Here is a 5,505-nt window from a genome sequence, read left to right as displayed (position 1 = left end):
TCCGCACAGCGACCAGCGGGTTAGAACCGCTATCTTCGCGCCAACACTCCGGTGTCACCGCAACCAGCAAGCATTCTCTATAATTGCCGCGCGACTCGTCTTGTGACTCATCTGTGGTACACGCAAGCATCTTCCATGGTACACGTCAATTTCATCTGCGTGTCAATATCCGCTGGTCCACAACGAGTATCGCGTACAAACTTCATTCTCAACTTTATAACGCTTAAACTCCATGCTCAAGTCGGCAGGCGGTTTCAAGACCCTCGCGTATACTATATCTAAAGACGTCATCAGGCTACACGCGGATTTAGACAACTCCGCCTACGTCTACTATATCTAAAGACGTCAAATGGAGTCACGCGGATTAACTTTGGCCACAACAGGCTACACGCAGGGTTAGATAGATCAACTCCGAGCACCGCGGGTTACATTCGCGCACGCTGACATGCCAACAATGAACACTGCTGACCATCATATGCTCCGGATAGGCTCCACCTCTGCTGGTAAAAGTTCCACCACAGTTCCATAATCTGCGTCACGGCGGCATCAGCAATCATCCATCGTGTAGTACTTCAGCGCCAGCATAAGCCTCTTCGCCGCTCCGCTGCCAGTAAAGAGCTTTAGTTGGTCATCTTAAGGCGGACAACCGTCCTTACACATGGCTAAATCTGGTTTGCAACACCCGTGACGGAAATTGAACATTTAAACAGGGGGGTCAAAATATATTTAATAAATCCGATAATTAATATTCGCTTATTCAGTGTAAGAAGGTACGTGGTCGATGTTAGGAGAATTCGAGATGAGATACTTTTGTGCGGATAAGGAGAAAATGGTGTCATCTCTTATTATTACTTTTGCATTTACACTCTTTTTTAAAACATGTTTAGACACGATCAGTGACATAACCAATTCTTTTTTCCCGATACATGTAATACTAATACAAAATAAATTGAATAAACTAAACCAATGTACAAAACTAAACATCTAGATATCTTTTATATTAATTTAAACAAACTAATAAAATATATAGAATAATAACATATTTTAATTAATTCATTTTAATGGTCTAAAATTTCATGAGCGATGACTTTATGGTGAGCCAAATTACAATACTACCCCTATTTTCCTATCATCTTCTCCATAAACTCTCTTTATGTTCCCTGCCATCCATTTTCTTCTTCTTCATGGATTAAAAAAAGGTATGGTGAGTCCTTATTATCCCACTTTTTCTTCATTTCCTGGACCACCTAGCTTGCCTCTATTAACCTTCATCACTGTACGGGTCGGAAAACATCATCAACTTCAAATCCTTTGTTTTTCAGATATGTATAACCAGCTTCTAAACCTAAAATCAAGGGGGACCATAGCCTCTCCCTGCCCCTTAAATGGTCCGCCCCAGCAACACTTTCAGTTGGGAATTCACAATAATGGAAAAAAAGTGATGACCTACATAAAGATAACAACCTTCTATGTGTGTGTATATATATATGCATGTACGCAGTGGCATGAGCAAAATCGTACAACCAAAATAGAGGATTTAATTGCCAAATTTCAATAAACACCCTTAAATTTTAATAACTCTCATCAAGAAGACTAACGCGGGAGCACAACGTGCACTGTGCTCTAGAATCATGGATTTTATTGACATCTTCATATTGATGAAAGTTTTTTTTGGCTAACTTACGCCTGACTAAAGTAATAACTTTTTCCCCACACACACACGTGTGTGTATATATATATGGATCATTATATATATATATAGGGAGAGGATCATGAGAGAACTCCATTTTATGTAGAGAACTAGAGAACTAATAATGAAATATTTTTAATTTAATTAAAAAAAATATTTTTCAAAATTTTTTTCTTTCATCCTTCTTATATGTTGTTATTCTTCACCATAAAAAATATAAAAATAAAAAAAATAATAAAAAAAATTAACGAGCATTCAATATTAATGTGTTTTGCATACAATTATTAGTGTCGTATTTGCATATATTCAATAGTGTGTACTGGATAATGCAATTGTGTTGTATTATATGCAATAAAACACTATTGTATATATGCAATAGGCATTAGTGCACATATGCACTACGGTACTACACCGACAAGTTTCTTTTTTTTAGGAACAATATCATCTTATTAGGAGGAAAGAAAAAGAAATCACAAAATATTTTTTTAAATATAATTAAAAATAATTCTTTACTAGTTCTCTAGTTCTCTCTTTAAAAGGAGTTCTCTCTAGATCCCACACACACACACACACACACACACACACACACACACACACACACACATATATATATATATATATATATATATATATATATATATATATATATATATATATATATATATATATATCGTAAGCATACCGCTACAAATCGCGCGGACACTCAAGTCATGTCTTGACACAATTACCATTTTTATTAATAAATTAAAAAGTCACTATAATAGGACTCGCATGTTTATGAAATGAAATGGATGATGTCATGGACTTTACTAATAGACGTGGGTGTTACCAAATATGTGGGACGGTTATTAGTAAATAATGACTATGCGCGATTATCTAATCCCATATGCCATCGTAAGGCAACAAGAGTCATTTTTATACATGATATAAATTGTTGTTTATACTCGTCCGCACACATGATTAAAACATCATTAATATGTTTATTACAAGTTCAATGCTACTAACATTATTTAGCAACAATGAACTGAACTATCATGATATATCACCACTATAACAATATAACGCGATGGAAGGCATCCGAATATATGGTTGGGCTCCTCAAAACTCGTTCAAGGATGGAAAACATCCGAGTATAAGGTAGGGAACATCTCAAAATTCTCCTAAGGATGGAAGACATCCGGGTATAAGTTTGGGCGCACCTCAAAATTCGCCCAAGGATGGAAGACATCCGACTATATAAGGTTGGGCACACCTCAAAATACGCCTGACGATGGGAACCTTATAATACACTCATACGGCCGCACGTCGAATTTATGACATGCGTGTCATTGTATGATGAAAGGCCCGCGTGCCATGTCTAGCTAAGTAGAGGTAGCATTAGGTAGTCCTGTGTCGATAAGCTATTACCATTGATATTTAGTTTCTTCCTTCGTTTCAAGTTTTTATCGCATGAGCGGTGACTTTTGACTCTTTTGCGTGTGTAAGTGGTAAATTCATGTTATGCCATTCAGCTATATGTTGCGTGTATATTCAGCTATATGTTGGTGTATACATGAATTAGAGAGACAATGTAACAAACTACAAAAATTCTAGTTATTTGAAGTAACTATATCCATTTTGATAAACTATTGTTATTAGCAATTACTCCTATAAAGCATAATTTTAATTGTGTTTACACAACTATAACCATTTTGGACATTCTACATTGGCCTCAAAAGTCAAAACAATAAAAAAATATATACATATAATAAACAACTAACATTGCCACTTCTTTTTCAATTACTTGCCGTGAAAGCACCTGGTGACATGGGGACTCCAGCAAATCCACCAGCCTTCTTAATCAATTCTTTAACATGGAGTGTTACATAGATGCATCATCGTGGCCACAAATTAGCAACGTATAAGAACAGTTCATATTTATTCCCATATCAATCCGTCTTCCAGCCCTTTTAGCAATGGCAAGTTGATCACCTATATAAATCCATAAACAAATAAAAACACAATTACAATCAACCAACATATAAACATTTAAAGCATCAGTTATAAAAATAAAACATACCTGACTAATCAAATATCCTAACGTCTTCATCACCGATGACCACCATGCGTAAAATAATTAATGGTGTATATAGTAACTACAGTAACAGAAAACCTTAAAAAATGTTTAAAGACACCAAATATAATCTCTATTGTAAACATTAACAATATAGGTAAAATGTAGAAGCTTTTAAATACAAATGTAACCCCTAAACCCCGTGTTGCGATGGGGACGCCAAACCGTCTTGCAAAACCTTAACTCAAAACAATAGACATTAACCGGCAAATCGGCAACACACAAAGGAGAAAAAAAAACAATAGACATCAACTGACAACACAAAGAAGAAGCAAATTAAACACACACTAAACAAAAAAAACTTAAGTGAATTAAATATAAATACACACTAGATTTTGCAAAAACTGTGACTTAAAAACGAACATCACAACCTAACTCATGAATCTGACAACCGAACAGAAAACTCACATTAAAAAAATTGATGCGGGGTTGTTATCTGAGGCTCGAGTCCAGTACACGGCTGCAACATAGGTTGCCACGCCCAAGACCGAAGCATCATCACATCCATAAACCATAGAGAGCATGACAAATTCATCAACAAACCCTCCACTAAAACAATCCGAGTTATAGAGTAATTATCACAAAAGACGCCATAGAGTACCCTGCACTTATAAGCTTAGCCAATAATTCAATACTTGTTTCATAGATGTACCAGAAAAACCAAATAAGGCATTTCATCAAACACATTGCATGCGTGTAAAAAAACCATACCAGTTTAAAGAAAAAAATCAAACCATGATCAGTTTTTTCACAAAGAAAAACAAAAGCCATCGCCTAGGGTTCCTAAATGGAACACGTGAACAACATAAAGAAATCTGCCGCCGCCATAAACGATCACTATCGACACCGTCTTGTGCCATCGCCTGGGTTCCTGAACAGAATCCGGCAACAACATAGACAAATCCGTGACCGCAACATCGCCATGCCGTCACCGAGGGTTCCGAATCGGAACCCGGCAACAACATATATAGGAGATTTAGAACTTATACCCGATACATGAAGTCGGCCACTGTGACAGCCAACGAACCACCACACCACCGCCATAGACCTTCGTAACCGCCATTCCGTCGCCACCAAGGTTTCCTAGTCGGAACCCGGCTCGACATACGGTTTCGAAGACATATGACTATAATGGCGACACAGACATAAGGACGTGTTTTGAGTTATGACATTCATCGAGGAAATGAAAGAGAGAGGAGAGAAACAGAAAGGAATGAGTGAGATAAACTCATAAAATAAAAATGTATCTGGAAAGAAAACATATGGCGGTGATATGCAGGTGTCATAGTTCATAACACGTGTCTAAAGCTAGAACTCAAGAATTGTACAACCAAAAGAACAGATAGTACAATACACAAATGGTTGAAAGAGTCTACAACAAAAGAAACAAAGTGTACAACAACCACTGCTTAAGAAAGTTCTTATTTAATATATATATATAATTTTGGTACGTGTGCCAATTTAAGACCTACGAGTCATTTTATGATGAAAGGCCCGCGTGCCATTTCATTTAAACTAAACATTTGGTCCGCGTACCAATTTATGACATGTGTGTTATCTTATGACGAAAGTCCTGCGTGACATTTCATTTAACTAAACTTTTGGTCCGCGTACCAATTTATGACCTGCGTGTCATCATATGATGAAAGTCCCGTGTGACATTTCATTTAACTAAACTTTTGGTCTGCGTACCAATTAACGA

General features: G+C 36.7%; 1 long non-coding RNA gene across 1 annotated transcript; it reads right to left on the bottom strand.

The window, feature by feature from the left end:
* Window positions 1–3,321: 3,321 nt before the first annotated feature.
* LOC143544714 (uncharacterized) lies at window positions 3,322–4,965 on the bottom strand. The gene is made up of 3 exons (XR_013137297.1): window positions 4,090–4,965; window positions 3,750–4,055; window positions 3,322–3,661 (listed from the first exon to the last, which is right to left on the bottom strand). It is a non-coding gene; the product is annotated as an uncharacterized LOC143544714 (long non-coding RNA).
* Between the last annotated feature and the right edge of the window lie 540 nt (window positions 4,966–5,505).

Source organism: Bidens hawaiensis, unplaced genomic scaffold, assembly GCF_021521415.1.
Source record: "Bidens hawaiensis isolate Kalapana, Puna unplaced genomic scaffold, B.hawaiensis_p1.1 tig00013696_1, whole genome shotgun sequence".
Taxonomy (NCBI): domain Eukaryota; kingdom Viridiplantae; phylum Streptophyta; class Magnoliopsida; order Asterales; family Asteraceae; genus Bidens; species Bidens hawaiensis.
Note: the sequence above shows the minus strand (reverse complement) of the source record. Positions and strands in the feature narration are given on the sequence as shown.